Raw genomic sequence first — 19,797 nt, forward strand, 5'->3', positions numbered from 1 at the left:
ACTTCTGCAATAAGGCTGGCCGAAACACTGAGCCAGAAGCTTGCAGCAGCTGGAGCTGATGCGAGGGGCTGAATGGCGTGTTCCTGTGAGCGCCAAGGCAAAGCCAGGAGACCGGTTCAGTGTGCAGTCAGAGCAGGAGCAGCAGACGCACCTTGAGTGGTGGGCCCACTAGCACCCGACCCAAAGCCCTGCCCCCTGCGCCACCCCAGCTGCAGCCCAGCTGGGCTCCATGGGCATCATGAAAGTCTGACAGCAGAACATCCCCCACTGCAGGCAGAGCTTCTGTACCAATACTACAGACTTAGGCCCTACTGCGATGTGCCACACCGCATCAGTCAGTGACCTGGCCGCTCCCACAAGGGTCCCTTTTGCTCTTGTCTGGCACTTTTTATTCATTGAACTCAAAGCATTTTACACAGCCAGGACATCATCTCTATTACCCCCATTTTACAGGTGGGCAAACTGAGGCATGGGGCTGTGACATGACTTCCACAGGGTCACGCAGCCGGCCTGTGGCAGGGCCAGGAGTGTTTTCGATCACCTGCCTCTCTGTGGGTTTTCCTTTTTTGTTTTGTGGGTTCTTTGGATAAGTCCCTTGATATTTTGCTTCCTCTACCGTTAACTCAACTGGACATTGCCCCGAATCATTGCTGAGTGCACTGCTGTGGGTGACCGACAGACACCCAGCACTCCAGGTCACACTAACCAAGAACTGTTTAATGGTAGGAGTAAGGGTTTGCTCTGGAATTTTTCACCACTTACTGCTCTGAAATGTTAATCTGCTAATCAAAGCAAACATTCACCACTAGCTCCTGCCAGCCTGCCCTGCCTAACCACCACCAGGACCGCTAATTCATGTACACCAATTGGCACAACATGTGTTACTTTCCTGCAGGCCTAAGAATAAGTGAGCAGAACCTCAGCGGGTGTATCCTGATGTAGCTTTGTTGGATCCACAGCAGCTAAGGCTCTGGCCATTGGCCACCATGGAGCTAGGTCAGGTTACAACAGCGGAGCTCTCAGCTTCACTTAAGAAGCTTCCACCAGAGAACCCCTTTGTTATGTAAAACAAACCAAAATGGAAATGTCCCAGGGAAAAACCAGCCTCTTCAAGCCATCGACCTCCTTGTTCCAACAGAGCCATCCTGCCAAACGCACCCAGTCACATTTTTCTGGACCCCCTCGCTGGGGCTTTAGCTGAGATGTTTAACCAGTGTTGTGACAAATACCAGCTGCCCCAGAAGACAGGCCAGGAGAACCTGCTGTAATGCCGCTGCCCAACCCTGGCTTAAGAGCAGCTTCAGACACTGAAGAAAAGGAGACATTGGCTGGGCAGGCAGCATAAATCTCTCAGAGCAGCAGCAAATGCATGAGACCCTGTCTTTTTCATCCCCTTCCCTGGGCAGCGATAGGGTGTGAGCCAGGTTAGTAAGAGACAGACGCAGCAGCGTCAGTTGTTTGTATTTTATTTCAGTCAAAAGACATCCATGATGTCCACCGTCATTCCGCCAAACGCAAGGTGACCACCTGAGCCGCAGCCAAGCCATCGGCTGCCAGGCATGGTCATGGGCAGTGGGTGAAGCTGCTACTGGGGGAGGCAAACGCCCCAGCCTGTGGCCCCACCCATTCTCCACCCCTGCTCTTCCGAAGCCCCGCCCACTCCCCGCTGCCCCATGCCCTCCCTGCTGTCTCTTTTTTATCTCTGCTTACCCATCCAGCCAAATCCCTGAACCCAAATGTAGCAAATATTGGGGAAAAAGAACCCACTCTTCAAACATTTCTTACTGACAAAAGTGGAGCATGTTTTCCATGGGAAACTGGGTTCTGTACACCAAGGCACATGTGGATATGCACCACCAAAAGAAACACACGCTACTGGCTGTGGGTGCTCTGATAATCTGCTGGGCAGCACCTGAATCTCTCCTGGGCAGCCACCCAAGGGCTCAGCTTACAGGGAACATTGCTGAAGGGTCTGGGCCCCTGAGAAGCTGATTCCCAGCAACGGTCTCTTCCACACACACCCCCCCCCACATTTTTAGGACATCAATTTCTAAGTTTTAAACCATCCAAGTTTCAGCTACTCCCTTACAGGCCTTTCCCATCGTTGTGAGCTAGAAAGCAGCCTGGTTTTTCAACCAGTTGGATGGTCCCCTTCGAATCAGTAACTCGGCAGAGGAAGTTTTGCAGAACTCATTCTGTCTCCTGGATGATCAAACAGATTGCACACGTAAAGAGGATTCACAGTGAAATACACCGGGGAGATTGTGTCTGGCTGTTTTGGTGATTAAAAAATAGCACTGAGGCGACATCCATTCAATAAGGTGGTCTTTTATATGTAAATCACCCCTGAAGCATGCTAATTAGGTATATAAAATTGCTTTTCTCTTCCAAGCAGTACGACTCTGGAGAATTCCCGGCTGCAGCAGGGTTGCTGTAACCAATGAGTACCCGCGGTGGGCACAATAATGGATTCAATGCTCTTGCTCATTTTCATGGCGCGTTCTGTGCGCCAGCCCTATCCCTCGCTATATGCTTCACTGGTTGCTAGCCCTGTTCTCCAGTTACTTTACACTATCAAGTTCAGGGTGGGGGAAGTAAGATTGTTTCCAGGGCTGCTAGCAATCAGCTCGCTGTGCTTATAAGTAAATGTAGGGTACAGCTGCACCCCACTTGGCAGGCTCAGGCTTGCTAGGCATTGCGGGCGCTCCTGCCGGAAAGCCCCAGCCTGCGAATTGTCTGCCCAGGAATTGCTTCTCAGAGTTCCCATCAGCAGCAGTAGCACACAACAGTTAATGCCCAATGCTCTGCTGCTAGGGACGTATCCCCCTATGGGCTGGATGGGCACCGGGAATCTGGGTCGGCCTCAGAGCAGAGCCGAGATGAGTCGGACGTGTGACATGCACCGTTTCCCCCTTTGTTCCATGGGACGGCAGCTAGCGTGTCATTGCCCTTGCACAGAGACACAAGTAGGCTGGGCAGGGGAGTGACACACCCGTCTCCCCTGGGTGGGCACGCTGGCTGGCTCCCAGCTGAGTCTCACATGGTTAGAGCCCGCATGGATGAGTGACACTGAAAGGATACATGAAGGTGAGGCCTGCATGCTTCACCGCATTCACCCAAACACTTCCAGACCTCTTCCTCCCACAGCATAACCAGTATCCCTGAGATCCGCCACCTTCCAGCTCACACACCTGGTCCCGCTCATTCTCCCTCACCCTGAAGGGTGGCTCACAGATCTCCTGCCCCTCTTAGTTAGGCAGCTCCTCTTGGAAGAGAGCCAGATTCCTCTCCTCTGGCTCCCAGACAGCAGCTCAACCTCAGGCAGGCTGAATAAGCCCCACGAGAACCATCACTAGCATAAGAGAGGCTGTAATACCAGTTCAACTCGACACCCTCTGCTCTGCTGCTAGGGTCCATATGTACAGCACCTAGCGCCACCACAGACCAAGCTAGGGAAAGGATGCACTTTTGGGGACCATTGACAGCCTGGAGAATGCACTACAGGCAGCTGCTCAGAAATAACAGCGCATGAACCCTAAAGTAACGCAATTAATTAATTAATTCAGTGGCAATCTGAGGGCTGCAGAGAAGCCTTTCAATTGTGGGGAAGGAAATATAATACAGAGATGAAACAAATTCCTGATGTAGCTGGGGACTGACCAGCAAACAAGTCATAATCCCAGACCAAGGGGGGCAATCAGAACAGAAGCCTCACGCGGGAAGAAGACAAAGGGACACAGAGGATCTCGAAAGGGAGCTGGTTGGAAGACATGCGCCCGCCTTTCCGTTAATCACAGCTCGCTTTTGCAGCAGGAGCGTGGACGAGGGAGGGAATTGGCAAAGGTCTCCCTGACCAGGCTGTGGAATGAACTTCCTCACAAGCGATGGACCATCATAAACCTCCCCCACTACTCCCAAGCGCCACCGCTGTGCCTGGCCTTCTCCCGCGTAACGCAGAGCAGCACGGCCATTAGCCAACCCTGTGAAAACAAAACACCCCACTGCCAGGCTAGTCTCCCTCTGGGGAGGACAAGAAAGAACATGTGGCTGACGTTAGTTGCATGCGTAAAGCCCAGCGGGAAGGCAATAGAGGAACCAGAATAAAATGGAATTCTCCAAGTCTGCCCGGCGAAGGGAGAAAACCCTTGTGTATTGGAGATGTGGTTGCAATGCTGCAGTGCTCAGAGCTCGAAAGGCTGGCTAAGCAGTGCCGACAAGAGCGTGAGGCAGCTCTTCTCACTTGTACTGATGCAGTCAGGAATAGGTGCCCTGAAACCTCTAGGCCTGATTCTCCATTGGCCTGACTCTTGCCAGAGCTTAAATAGCTACACCCCTCTGAGAAGATCAGGGCTTGCACTCCCTCTGCATTGACCACACAGGGCAGAGCGATGACCCACCAGGCCTGGAGAAAAAGCGAGCACTCTGGAGCATTGAGAACAACGAGAAGCTTTGCCCGTGAAAGCTTATGCTCCAAAAGATCTGTTAGTCTATAAGGTGCCACAAGACTTCTCATTGTACTCAAAGCTAGAGACTAACACGGCTACCTTTCTGATACTTGTCACCATCTGGAGCATTGGTCTCTTAAGGGTACATCTATACTTACCGGGAGATCAAACCAGTTGGGGTCAATCTTCCAGGGGTTTGATTTTGTACACATACTGGAGACACATGAAGTTGAACTAGCAGGGGTCCACAGTCAACCCCTGTACTCCTCAGCCTCACGAGAAGTAAGGAAAGTAGATGGGACAATTTATCCCAACAACCTCCCTCTGTGAGGACATCCAGGTAAGGCGATTGTAGATACATTGATTCCAGCTACGCAATTGTTGTAGCTGGAATTGTGTGTCTAGGATCAACTTTCAGATCTAGTGCAGACCTGGCCTAAACTCCAATGCTGGAAGGTGCACACAATTCACAGCAGCATGACCACATCTCTGTGCCTGCCCTGAGAGTTGTGGGGTGAAGGGACGGGGAAAGAGAAGTAGATATGATGGCGCAGAGGCAGCAAGCAGCCAGGCCTCTCTGGGGATAACTGGTGACGCTCATAAAGCCCATGCTTCTGGAGTCCCTCAAACACCCACAATTCTCAGTTTTCACTTGTAGAAAATGAAGGCTCCAGCTCTCGTGACTGTAACGCCAAAATTTCAGAACACGGCTCCAAAACAGCCTAAAGGTTCAAAACCCAGAAGACAAATAAGACCCACCTCTCATTTATTAAGCCCCATGAATTTTAAACCAGGCTCAAGGTCTCTGGAGAATGAACTCATAATTTTGTTAACACTTGGCCTTGGCCATGTTACTAATTACACAGGAAAGCTGTCCACAAACTAGAAAGCAGGAAGAACAAACACTATGTATGCTACAATACCTATTGCATTAGTCAAAAGGTAAACATTAGAACTGCAAAAGATTTAAAATGGCAAGAGATCTGAGAGTCTGCGTAAGACAGGGTAACCCCAATGAGCATTTTGTCAAGAACATAATCAACTACATTAGATTCTCCTGCACTGAAGGAAGCACAGGCAGCTGGTAAGAAGAAAACTTGATGATACACATCCTATTTTCTTAACAACTGAGAAAATCAAGAGCAATGCTTCCGTAATATCTGTTATTGCAGAATAAGTGTTTAAAAACAAGGTGAGTCTTCCTTGTTTTCATCCTTTCCATAATATTAGTCATGCCTAACGCAGACAGGTTGACTCGTTCCAGATGGCTGGAGATATGAACATTTTTTGAAAGATGAGCCTGTAAAGTGACTTGAAGCGATGGCTGAATTTTGACAATGTGCTCGCATCAGTTCCTCTCACGGTGCTTAAGGAGAGTGCATCCAAACTGGGGATCCTGCCCAGCTTCAATGAGGCCATGTCCAATGTTCCCTCTAATCTTTTCCATCCAGGTGTAGAATAAATATTGTTATGTGCACTGAGGTGGGTAAAGATGCTCACCAACAGCACAACCATCTGCTTCTGGCTGAGGCTGCTCTGCTAATCAGCTGGGTGGCATTTGAATCTCTCCTGGGCAGTTGCCCAGGCATTCAGCTTACAGGGAACATTGGTTATTGGTCTCACAGCATTGGTCTCAGAATACAGCAGCAATGCACTGTACCTCAAACAAGGGAAGCCTTTGATAAATTGCTCCCTTACACATCAAACTCATTTGGCTTCCCAAAGCACAAGACACCTGTGGCCTGATTCTCACTGACACTACGCTCTTTCACACACTACACTGTAAACCCATCTAAAGACAGGCATGCAAAAGACCCAAACCTTTGGTAACTTGCAAGCTGAAAAACCCTGAGTTCACACAATGAAACCCACCAGAGGAACAACAGAGAGCTGAGCCTAGTAGATGACCACTGAGCTGTTCCCAATGGGGCCATTAGCTAAGGTGAGCATGTCACCAATTTTTTCCTTGTTACTTCCTAAGAGAAGTCAGCAGAGTCATCCAGAGTAAGAAGGGCTTAGAGCTGTCCACCAGGATAGCCAGTGGGCAACAAACTGGCGTTTCCTCCTAGCAGAGACCAGCCATTGCAAACTGTAAAACTGGGCTGCAGAACCACTCTCATGCGGGTTGAGTCTGAAAAGCAAGAGACTTTCATATGTGTCCCCGCTAGCAATGTGATGACTTGGTTATTCCAAGGCGGGGACATCTGAGGAGGTACACAGCTGAGCTCAAGTTCTATAAATGACACCAAAGTGTGAGTACGAGATGTTTAAAACACAGTTGGGCTCTGAAGTCCATATCCAGGCACCTAAACAAAGGCCTGATCTTCAAAAGTGCAGAGGACCCAGACAATACCTACAGAAAGATCCAGAAAACCGCCACACTTATAAAGTGACATGATAGATGATCATCATAAGGCTATCGTCCTAATAAATAGCAATGTCTCTGCCATCTCTGTATTTTCCACCATATTTCATGTGCCAGTTGGCTACATGAGGTACTAAAAATGTTCCACGTTTGTAGTAATCAGAACAGAAACTGAACACTTCAAATCACAGGGCCTTCAGCAAGCATCTGAAATATACAAGTATGTGTCACAGTCAGATGTTCTCAGCTTCTAATTGACATCCTGCCGCAGCGGATGGACAGGACAGGAGCAGACAGTTTCAGAAAAGAGTGCTTAGTGCATCATATTGTGATTATGTCTGATCCCAGCGTACCATCTGGTGGCATAAAGGACAAGTCATTGGTCAGTGGCTTGGATAAAGGTAGGTAGTGCAGTCAACGAGATAAACACCCACATAGGGACTGAGCTGGAACCCACAAACTTTGGTGGAAAGACTCTCATTGACTGCAGTGGTGGTGGTGCTGCAGTAGAGCTGGGACAGACACGTGGCTGTGAGACGGAGGTGCTGTATCAGATATGCATAGCTCACCGCCAATATGACTCTTCCATGCAGGGGTGTGGTGATTCTCAGACAGGCCCTGCAAGCACTTCGGAGGGGGCTAGCCTTGGAAGCAACACCAGCCACATGCCCCTAAGTCCCAGTCGCACCCTTCCAACTCCTGCTCCTTGGGGCCTGGCTCCTCCACTGGGACAGTCGGATCCTTGGCCCTGAAATGCTCAAGGAGTGTGCTCTACTGCTCCTGCATTGCTCCCAGAGAAGGGCTAAAAGCAGCAGCGAACCGTGTTGTAGCAGCCATAGCAGGAAAGCAGAGAGAGTGCACTGGGATTAAAGAAATAGAACTTCTTACTGTCCAGAGCAGGGATGAACCTAACCACACACCTTCAGTGGTTTTCTCCCAGACCCACATACCTCACCGCATGCTACATAATACCCAATCTATTATATATTGTTTCTCCATTATGTCTTATAGGACTTTTATTTCCTTCTTTACTTTCTTTCTTGCATATTTAATTCTTGCTTTTCTGTGTGTTTTGTTCAAATCAGACCTTCAGCCGGAATGTTTATGTTTAATGGTCCCTTTGCACCAATTGAATGCTAAGACTGGCATCAGAATTGTTTATGTGACTTCTATCTGCAGCTCGTATTCTTTTCTATGATCTATGAAGGTTGTGTTCATTGGTACATCTCTGGATTGCACATAGTAGTTCTAACTTGAACTTCTGTTTCTTTTTATTGAATTGAATACAGGTAAATGCTCTAAGCGCTCATAATTAGAGGGGGCCCATGAATTTTTGATGGAGCATATTTCAACAGAAATGCTGGTTCATCAAAACCAATACTTCACAGCAAAGGGTTGGGTTTGACTAAAGTCAATAGTCAAAAACAGTGGTAGGTGGCTTCAAAGCTGTTAAAATATCTACTTCTGACTTTTCTGAAATAAAAAGCTTCCCATTTTGAAATGACTTAATTTCATAATTTAATCTAATTATTGCACAAACTTTTTAAAAAAAAGTTGTAAAATGGTTGAAATTGAAATAAAACAGTTCAAGATTATCAAAATAAAATGTTTCTATTTAGCTGATTTTTTTTTCAGATTTTCCGTGCACAAAATTTTCAAAATTTGACTTTTCACACAGATTCAGAATGGGAAGAATTTCTGAAAAATCTCAAAAATGTTCACAGCACAAGAAAACCATTTCCCACTCTACTCCACTCACTGTATGTATGTATGTAGGAAAACCAAGAAATGAAACTGAAGAAGCAGGGTAGGATTTCCAACTGCACCTCAACAATCTAAAATTAAGTCAGATAAAAAAAACAGTAGAATTATTTTCATGGAGAAACAGTTTGAGAAAATGCCTCTCATAACAAAATCCTGTTTTGTGAACAAAGAAGAAGAAGAAGAAGAGGAAGAATTTTCTTTACCAGTTGAAAAAAAGGAGGACTTGAGTTTGACTTTTGGTGTACACCTTAAAAAAATGAGGAAAAATATTAACAAAAACAAACACAAAGCATTTACCTAAGTCACCTTGTGCAAAACAATTCAGAAGCACCCAATTTGCTTAGTATTGGAGGGGTAGCCGTGTTAGTCTGGATCTGTAACAGCAACAAAGGGTCCTGTGGCACTTTATAGACTAACAGAAAAGTTTTGAGCATGAGCTTTCGTGAGCGCAGATTCACTTCACATCTGATGAAGTGAGTCTTTGCTCACGAAAGCTCATGCTAAAACTTTTCTGTTAGTCTATAAGGTGCCACAGGACCCTTCGTTCCAATTTGCTTAGGAACTTTTCAAAATCCCACCCATAATGATAACAAAAATACAAGTGTAACAATTACAGTACTCATGGTCTAGCCAGCATCTGAGGTAAACAACAGAAAACAAATAAAAATTTACTTGAAAGAGACAAGGATATTAAAAGAAGACAATGTGATTCTGAATAACAATGATTAATAATAAATCATGTTCATATTTGCCTGGTGCCATCTCATTAGTTCCCCTTGAGAAATTCAGTAGGATGTAAAGAGGCCTAGGAGAGAATCAGAAAACAGCAGACTAAAATAAATCAGTAAAATGCTCCCAGCTCACAGGAAACTGGGCTGATTTAGATATCTCTGAGCAAGCAATTAAAAGGAAATTAAAGGGATCAAAGCAAAATGACTGACAGTAATTCGCCACCAGAATTATCATATTCATTGCTGAGCACTTTTAAACGTCATGTCTGTTATGGCCTCAGCAGACAGCACATTTTCCCTCGTCACTTCTCCACTCGGCAGGGTTTCTGCAGATTCGTTCCCTTCCACTACACAAGGCAGGGCAGGAAGGAGTATACCAGCCAGCATGTTTGAGCTCCTCTTGCCCTTTTATATCTTGGCTATTTCCCAGATCGGAGGAGAACATTTTTCATTTAGTGTAACTTTAGAGACGTCAGCAAAACCAATTTAGACTTAATCCGCTTTGGATCAAGGGAAAAATCAGTTGACAAATAGGCTTCTCTGAGTCAATGGAGAGAGATGTGTGTTTCTAAACTTAAGGCCAGATCCTCTCCCGGCGTAAATCAGCATACCTCCAGCGAAGTCAGTGGGAGTGTGCCAATTTACCCGACGTGAGGTTTTGGTATGAGAACGCTCTAATAGGAACCGGTCTGTACGTTCTTACAGGTTAAAGCAAACGTCACCGTGCTGGGTCAGATGTAGGAAAGCCCCTGGAACAGCTAAATGGCCTCCATGCCAAACCAAAGTCACGGCCAAGGCCTTTCGGGAACTGGAACCATGTGGGCAAAGCCTTGGCCAGACTTTGGTTGGGTCTGTAAGATGTAGGAGAGAGAGAGGAGCAGCCAGAAAACCAAACAGAGCCTTGGGTGCATTCTCTGCAAATAAACCAAACTGCATCAAAGTGATAACTCAATGTCATTTATTTCTCCTCCCAGCCGGACCAGCTTCCCAGACCTGAGTTATGGCTAGCCACTCGGAGTAACAATGCCTGAGTTATGGCTAGCCAGTCGGAGTAACAGTACCAGCAAACTGTTAGAGGAACGGGTGCTGTTCAGCAGCTCATTAAAATAAGAATGTTGCTTATAAATTGCATCAAGCTTATAGGTACAAAGGGTTCCTGTACAGCTCTCATCAGATCTGGCCATAAATTGTAAGAGCATTTAACACTGGTCTTTGCTTAATAAGCAGGGCCCTTGCATCAATGCCACACCCATGGAGAGTGATATGGGCTAATGTTTCACCAGCAAATCGCTGATGAGATGCTGCAACAGGTAGGCAGCGCACAAAGATCATGGCAAATCCCAGTGGGGCCAACAGCCACCGTGGGCCCTGGGCAAAGCGGGGAGTCAGCGCTGCCCCCAGAACGGGTGAGGTCTCAGGAGGAACTGGTGGGACTAGGGCAGCCAGCCAGCCCTCAGCACCGCCCAGCTCCCAGAGCCACGCAGAGCAATTCAAAGAGACCCAAGGCTCCTCCCGCTGCTGCCGTTCTTGCAGTAGCAGTGGCCGGGAGCCCCAGGTCCCTTTGAATCACTGGGCCCTGGGGCAACCGTCCCCTTTATCCTTCCATTGCCAGGCCTGCAAAAACCTCACCACTGCCCCACCATCACCTAGCAGATCCCTTTCGCTGCCGACAAAAGCCCGTCCGGCGTGTGCACTTTGTTCACAGGGGCTACGTCTACACGTGAAGCCTACATCGAAGTAGCCTATTTCGATGTGGCGACATCGAAATAGTCTATTTCGATGAATAACGTCTACACGTCCTCCAGGGCTGCCAACGTCGATGTTCAACATCGACGTTGCGCAGCACCACATCGAAATAGGTGCTGCGAGGGAACGTCTACACGTCAAAGTAGCACACATCGAAATAGGGATGCCAGGCACAGCTGCAGACAGGGTCACAGGGCGGACTCAACAGCAAGCCGCTCCCTTAAAGGGCCCCTCCCAGACACAGTTGCACTAAACAACACAAGATACACAGAGCTGACAACTGGTTGCAGACCCTGTGCCTGCAGCATGGATCCCCAGCTGCCGCAGCAGCAGCCAGAAGCCCTGGGCTAAGGGCTGCTGCCCACGGTGACCATAGAGCCCCGCAGGGGCTGGAGAGACAGCATCTCTCAACCCCCCAGCTGATGGCCGCCATGGAGGACCCAGCAATTTCGACGTTGCGGGACGCAAATCGTCTACACGGTCCCTACTTCGACGTTGAACGTCGAAGTAGGGCGCTATTCCTATCTCCTCATGAGGTTAGTGACTTCGACGTCTCGCCGCCTAACGTCGAAGTTAACTTCGAAATAGCGCCCGATGCGTGTAGACGCGACGGGAGCTATTTCGAAGTTAGTGCCGCTACTTCGAAGTAGCGTGCACGTGTAGACGCAGCTAGGGTGTGGGAAGCTGCCAACATGCCCAACCAAAGTCTAACAGGTGACCCAGCCCCCTGGCTTCTCTCCCCATGGTGCATTGGGCAGCCCCAAACTGCCCACAGCCGCCGCGGAGGAGGCACAGACTTACTCCAGCGATGGACAGCAAGGGACTCGCCAACCGGGGCCTGTGGCATGATGCGAACTGTGGGGCGCGAACAACCCCCAATTTAGGCTCATCTGGGTGGGGTTGCGGCCACTCACGTGACTACTGTACATGAGCCCTGTGGAGCCAAATGTAGGCACACCATGGATTTCGCTGTCCGGCTTGTAGCATATGAAGGAAGAAGTAGAGTCACCTATGCCTAAAGCTGGGGCGCAATTTTCAGGAGGGGTGGGGGGAGGGGCAGCATCCCTGCCTGTCGGGACAATGCTGCCTCCTCGTCCTCATCCCCAACTATCAGGGGACGAGGGGAAAGTGCACAGAGGCCCTGAATTACTCTTCTGGTCCTCACCAGCCAGGAGCAAGAGGCAGGCACACAAGCCGCGTTCTTTCTCCTCGCTCCCTGACAGTCGGGGAAGGGTAAGAAGAGCCAGCAGGGCCCCGGTACACGTGGCCATTCCCCTCCTGCCACCCGCTCTCCCGCCTAAAGGTGCAGCCAAGCAGCAGCCAGTGATAAAACCCTGTAGGGACATGCCAAGTCACAGACACTACTGGGAGGTCCCAGTGATCGTGCCGGAACCAAAGGCTGCCGAAAAACTATCCAGCCAAAACCCCTCGGCTGTGGTCTGGAGCAAGTGGGCTCTTTCCCACGCGCAGGTGCCCTGGTGGTGTTCATGCCGGCAGAGGGCAGCTCACTGTCTTGTGCAGACTGGGGGGTCACTGCTCCAGCCTGCATACAAAGTGTGGGGGTGTGGTCAGGCAGCCCCACTTAGCAAGAGAGGGAAAGACCGATGACCAAACCATTGTCCTGTCCCACTAGCCACAGGCCCTGCCTGATGGCTGCAGCTCCTGCCTGCTGAGCGGCTGCAGTAGCATGGGCTGGGAAGAGGCCTCTGCTGCCCTGCAGGACTAGAACTGCCATTAGAAGCTGGCAAAGACCCAAAGAAGTGACTGGTCTGCGTGAACCGTCTGACGCCTCCCCAGACGGGAGATAAATCCAGAAAACAGCTGCTGTCCCTGGGCTCCCCGCTGCCTGAGACAGGAGAAGACGCCACCAGCAACCAGGGCAAGGCTCTTCGGGGCACCGGCCTGGCACACAGGAGTCAATCCTGAACCTGAGCACAAGCCTCCACCAAGCTGCTCCTCGTGGCTCTCACTGGGGCTTCTGGTGTCTCTTCTGCGAAATGATCCACCCTGACCCAGCTCAGCCTGAACACCCCCAACCCTGCCCCAAGGCTCTGCTCTGTTTCCCATGGCTACTGGCAGCTTCTGGGGGCTGACGTAGATAATAAAATGGACACGTGAACAATACCTTGCGCTCATGTAGCACTTTTCGGCAGCGGCTCTCACAGGGGCTCTCCTGCTTCTAGCACAGCACCCTATTTAACCCTTTGCTGACAGTCACAGCATTAAGCTCTTCACTGCAGCTCAGTCTGTGCAGTCCAGTTGTCACTGGTGTCAGCCCTGAGAACCAGCAGTGTTTAAAAAAAAATTCTTTAGCCTTTTAGGAGAGAGACAGAGAAAGCAGGAAAAGCAGTTAATCACGTGCAGCGTAAAGCAGGAAATAAGCCTTTCACTGTAGAGAAATAAATCAGGCTTTGGCTATAGAAAATCTTCCATCAGCAAAGCTCCGAACGACGTTTTGATGGCATTACGCACCGTGTGGAATGGACTGGGCCTTGTGCAGAGGGGAAGGGGAGAGAGGAAAGCTTAGCAAACTACGTTTACATGACCACACCCACTCGGCCTAGATACCTAGTGGATAGAGCACTGTACCTCATTGTGGAAAACTTGGGCTGGTGTTGAGTCACAAATCAATAGAGTCCTGAATGCAGGGGGGAATGAGATGCTGTGGCAATGCTATTTCATTATCGTATGAATACCAGGGAGCAGAAGCGTGCTTACCCTGTCCCAAATGGGTTACCCTCAGCAGAAAGGGCATCTTTGTCATGTTAATGCACAATCCCAGCTGAAATAATGTCTGGGGGGTGGGGCAGTGTTTCTGTCCCACCTGCTAAGAATTAATGTGCAGCAGTCACAGCAGAGAGGCAGGTGGCAGCAAGATGTGATTGACAGTCCACTGGTGAATGAGAGAGGTGGAGCAGTGCCGTGAACAGCCAAAAGAGCAGCTGGCAGAGATTTGGGAAGAGAGCAGTGAGCAGGCGCCAGCAGGGTGACTGGCAGAGAGCTGGGAAGAAAGCAGTGAACAGGCAGCCGGCAGGGCAGCTGGCAGAGAGGGGCCAGGAGCAAGTGCCTGAGCTGCAGAGCAAGGAAGGTGCCTCTTTTGGGGGAGATGCACCCTGCAGACACACATCTGAACTCTGGATCTTCACTGGCAAAGAAGCAACCATGCCTGGGACGAAGAAAAGGGCCAGATACGAAGGAGGGACTTTGGGGTGGCTGGACTTAAGAACCAGAGGGGAAAAGGCCACTGCCAAGTTTGCCTGAGAATGAGTCCTTTGCTCATTGTTTGTGTTACAGACCCTGGTTTTCTCACATTCGCGCAGACTCACTTCCTTCCTTCTGTGAAAAGTTTGTTTGCTGCACTGTAAGTGGGGAAGCGTTGCCTCTCACAGGTACCCATGGGGGTGTATGAATTTTCCAGGCTGCTGGCTGGGGGCTAAAGATAGTACTGTGTTGTATCAATGGAAGGGAACCCCTCCACATTGAACATAGACCTGGCTGCCACTGGCACCACTTGACAGAACGGTTACGTGATCCTGCACGTCTGAGACTACCTAAAGCTTCTCATTAACTCCTGTCCAGTTTGCTCTGTATTCTGACCTGCAGCCATAACCTCCTTTTAACTGGGGACCATCTCAGCTTTCTCATTAATTGGGCTGGATTGTAAAATGGTGCTCTGGTACTTTATCGACTTTGAAGCACAAATGACACCCTCCGCGAAGAACAGACTTGTCATTTTCATTTCTAGGTGCACGTAGTCCAAGGGGTGAGACTGCACATGCTAATTTTGTTATCCCTCAAATAACACAGCCCTGTCTAATGACTGAAGGTCTGTTTTATTCATAAAGCAACAAAAGGTCGTCCTCTGTCCAAAACATTCAATAAAGCTGTGTAATATTGTGCTCCAGCTGCAGAAACAGTTTTCTGCAGCATCATCCAATGAAATAAAAATTTTTTTTTAAGAAAAGAACCTAACGTAGAGACGTCCTGGGGCTTTCAGAGCATATGTTTCCTCCTAACACCATGATCTGGCACCAAGGGGCGGACTTAGGGCTAAACCTGGATGGCTGGATCACAGTTCACTGGCAGGCCTCTGAGATATACAATTCAGCCAAGGCAGCTGCAACTTCTGAGCTGCCTCACAGCTTTGCAAACTGAAACTCCTCCTTGGATGATGGCATTTATCAACCACAGTTTCTTTCAAGAACTCTTGAGTGGGGGGGAAAATCGAGGCCCAGCCATCAAGCAGCCCGAAGAGCCCCACTTATGAGAAAGGAGGTCGGTGCAACCTTGAAAAAATTATACTCTCTAGCTCCATTGGCCATGAGTCTGCACACGCTCAAGTTCACGCTTGAGTCCTCCTCCCATTCCAGGACCCTGCTGTTTCACCCACCATGCAGCCCTACCCTGGCGTCAGAGTACAGCATTGCAGGGGCTTCTCTCCCCGAGCACAGGCGTTCTCAACCTTTTTCCTCTAACATGGTTTGGAGATGAAGAGGGATTGAATTGCCAGGACCTGCCAGCTGAAAACGGATCATACAGCCCAATCTAGCAAACCACATGAGGAGTCAATGTTATGTATATATTAGTTATATATTAGTCTATAAAGTGCCACAGGACTTCTTGTTGTTCTCAAAGATACAGACTAACACGGTGACCTCTCTGACACAGGAGCACATGTGCAATGGAAACTTGAGATGCTGAATTCGGTGAGAACTAACTTGTGTATTTAAGGTCCCTGTCTTCACTGCAGAATTAGCCCAATTACACTCATGACCGCTCTCAAGTTAGCCTAGCTTAAGGGAAAGCAGCCACACTGAAAAATAACCTGGCAGAGGCTGTGTCCCGCCCCAGGGTCGCACTCGCTTGTGACACTAAGGACCCTAGGTCCTTGCCCTACCCTGGGCTGAGCTGTTCTATGAATTCTTACTGAGGAAACTGTGGAGGAATTTGTCTGTCCTTTCTGGGCACGCCTGGGGAATTGTGGAAGGCATAGGAGGGCTAACTACACATTTGTAAAACTGGTTTGAATCCACGCTGCAGAGTGATATTGTTAGCAGCTGACAGCTCCAGGGCATTCCTCTTGACAAGCCGGGCAGCCAGTTAAAACACCATCACCCACAAGTGAAGGATTTCAATGTGCATAGGTGATGCCAGCTCGGGGCAACTCTGGAGGTAAGTTTGCAGCAAAGATATGCCCAAAATTAAGCATGTGCTGAAATGGCCGATATTCCAATTTCCTTACCCATAGATAGCAAAACCTGTCAGAGGGGGACAAGGAAATGTTTCGCACTGAAACCTCTGCAGCGTGAAATATGTTGCAGAGGTGCGAGTCTGTATCTTTACAGCCACCCTTGCCAGAGATCTATGATAAATTTGTGCAAGGCATGCCTCATGAGGCAACATCTGCTGAACATGAGTGTGCTCCTAAAATATGCGAGGCAGCATTGTAAGGAAACTGATAAAATTCTGCTGTATAAGACACGTTCAGGTGGAGAGAAACAGCTTCAAACTGCTTCCCAGAATAAAAGCTGGACAACACCTAAGCCAGGTGCCAACCCTTTCTCTTGCCTTTTTCATTTTTTGGTGGGGGGCAGGAAGAAGGGAATTACAGCTTGGCAAAGGGGTAGCTGAAAGTTTCCACCCCATCAGTCATCCTGTTTCCTGCACCCCATCTAGAGATGGTTTCCTCTAAGGGTAACGAGAACTATAACAAATGGGAAGTGATTCCCAAAACACTCCTCCTTTTCACTCCGCTCACAAGAGCCACAGTTCCTAAAAGACAAAGCAACGGCTTTGAACTAGCAAAAGGATCATCCAGTGGGAGTCTCTGCTGAGAGGACCAGACACTGTTGCATATATTTCCCACCCCCACAGCAGATGCACAGGCTATTTATTACCTGGGGGGCAGGCTGTTCTGCAGAGGTGGGAAAAAAACATGCTGCTTTGGTTCCACTCTTGCCACCTGTCTCAGTCTTTCCCTTTTCCAGGGTACCAAGGAACACAGGACCAGCCAGCAGGTTACCCGTGAGCCACACATTCAGCTCTGAGATGTGCCGAGAATGAATGCCCCGTGCAGACTGTTTTCTCTAACACTGGTTCCATTTTTTCCCAGCTGGCCCAGCCAGTCCTAATTTCCTGCTGTTTGCTGATTTATTGCACTGCTGTTGTCAGAGATTTTCGCAGTGGGGACTTAGTCTAACTGCACTTCTGCGCCTGTCTGCAAGCCTCCTTCTTGGTAGAAGGAACAGGCTAAGAAAACCAGAACAATAGGTTACGTTAGTGTTTAACTTTGATGTTAAGGGGCAAGGAGGCAGCAGATAAAATAAGCTGTCTCTTAGCAAGAAACGAATCTCCCTGCAGCAAGAGGCCTATTCCTCAAGGAGCCATATCCATTAACTGTGCAATATAGGCCATTAAGTGATCTGGGGGGAAGCGGGAAGAGCAGCTTGTCTCTCTCAAATCTGATCTCTTTCCAGGGGAATTCTGGAGGGACACAAGCTACTTACACATCGGACTTCAAAACAATTTTCTAAGCGCTCTCAAAGACAGTCAGACTCTCCTACTTGAAGGGAGACACACACACACACACACTCACACACACACACGCACGCACACGTGTGCGCCAGCAGACCCGATTCCAAATGTGAAAAATCGGAGTGGGACATGGGCGTGGATAACAAGCACCTACATCAGATATAGCCCCAAATATCAGACTGTCCCTATAAAATCAGGACATCTGGACACCCTCCCTCTCGGGGGCCAGTGCTGATGGCTTAACATTGCCAGTCTGTAGTAAGGTTCATAGTTAGGCTGTAGGTGAAGGGAAAGGTCAAACGGATGCTCTAGTTCATGGTTGCCCAAGCTGAGGGGTGTGCCCCTGGGGAGTGTGAAGAAATTCAGCCGGGGGGGGTACGAGGCGCCCCAGTTCCCCCCCACATTATTCCCCCCATCTGAAGAAAGATCCAGCCTTTGCTTCCAGCTCTCAGCCCCTGCCATTTTACACGGATGCCCCAGCGCAGCCGCTATAAAAAGCAGGCAGCTGGCAAAGACCCATATGGAGCTGGCTGCCTTCTGGAAATGAGAGTGAGTGTGGGTTGTGGGGGAGGGGGAGGAGGTTAGATAAGGGGCTGGGGGTGCCTGGCTTTGTGGGAGGGCAGAGGAGGGGCTCGGGTGGGCACCTCACAGGGCTTGTGGGGCTTAGGTAGCCGGCCAGGTTGCAGGACTCATGGGGCACAGGCAGCTGGACCCGGCAGAGCAGAGCTTGGGCGGCTGGCCCCAGCAGCATGGGGCTCGGGATGGTGGGTGGGCTGCTGGCCCTGGCAACGTGGGGCTTGGGCGGGAGGGCAGCTTGGGAGGCTGGCACATGGTTGGAGTGGGTGGCTGGTGGGTGGGCGGCTGACCCCAGCAGCGCGGGGCTTAGGCAGCCAGCAAGCAGGTGGACGGCTGGCCCGGCAGCTGGCAGGTGAGCAGGTGGCTGGCCCAGGCAGCGTGGGGTTCAGCCAGGCAGCTCTGACAGCACAGCTCTCAGGTGGGTGGGCAGCTGGAGCGGGCAGCTCTGGTGGCTGGCACGGGGCTCAGGCAGCTGGCCAGCTGGGGCTGCACCAGGCACCCGCAGGGGGCCAAGAAAAACTATCTGTGCTTGTTTTTAATTTCAAATAACATTTTAATATCAAGTTTGTGTGATTATTTTAAATTACTAATTGATTTTTTTGTTGGGGGGGGTTGGATGCTGGTAAAGAAGAGGTGGGAGGGGCTGGAGGGTTTCTCAAACATCAGAAGGGAGGCGTGATGCCAAAAAGTTTGGGAACCACTTCACTCGTTAGCCGACCAGTTTAGTGTAGAACAAAGAACCACACCCCCCTTCAGAGTGACCCATTGACTCCACAGGCTCCCACAGAGCCAGAGAGCCAGGCTGGGGCCCTGGGAACCAGGGACTAACCAGCTGTCATGTTGGCTCTGGAGCAGAGAGGAAGTGTGAGCCCTGGGAGAGGGGAAGCTGCTGCCATCTTGCATAAGTAGCTCCCTGTGGACTCACTGCTCCTCCTCCGTCAGGTTCCTTACTGCCCCCACTCTCATGCCCATTGCCGTCAGTGGGGGGGAGGGGGGCTCCCGCTGACGTTAGTGAGAAGTGGGGCAGGGCCCTTGCATCAAATCTGCATTTTGCTTCTCCACCACCAAAGCGCATTGAGCCAATGGGAATTTGTGCTCTGGCTTCAACCCCAGCCCCAAACGTCCTTAGTTAGTGCAAGGGCTCAGTGGGCACCCGCCCCAGCCTTGCACGGCCCTCAGCCAAGCAGTCATCCGGGTCTGTGGACTCACATATCTGAGGTCTAATGAGGTCTCATGCACATCCCCTGATCCCTGGAGCACAGCCTAAGGAACAAGGGGCTGGTATATTAGTACCTTCCAGATGCATCCATACCCACCCCAGCTCCGCCTGCTCCTTCTTTGTAAGATCACTCCCAGCTTGATCCTGCGTGGGCGCTGAGCGGCTCAGGAGGAAGTGAGCTGGCAACTCACGTTACAATCACCGATCCGGAATGGGCCTTTGGTAGCTGCAACTGAAGTCATCAGCTGAACCCTTTACCCCCAACACAGAGGAGAACTTGATCACAATCCAACAGCGGCCAGATGCAACCCCTGGCGCCCTCTGTAAACATGACAGGTCTGATTCCCCATGGCCTCGCTGCATGTGCAGTCACTTACAGCAGTGCAGCAAACAAGACGGGTCTGAAATCGTCGGGTT

Source organism: Carettochelys insculpta, chromosome 5 (assembly GCF_033958435.1).
Source record: "Carettochelys insculpta isolate YL-2023 chromosome 5, ASM3395843v1, whole genome shotgun sequence".
In the NCBI taxonomy this organism is placed as follows: Eukaryota; Metazoa; Chordata; order Testudines; family Carettochelyidae; genus Carettochelys; species Carettochelys insculpta.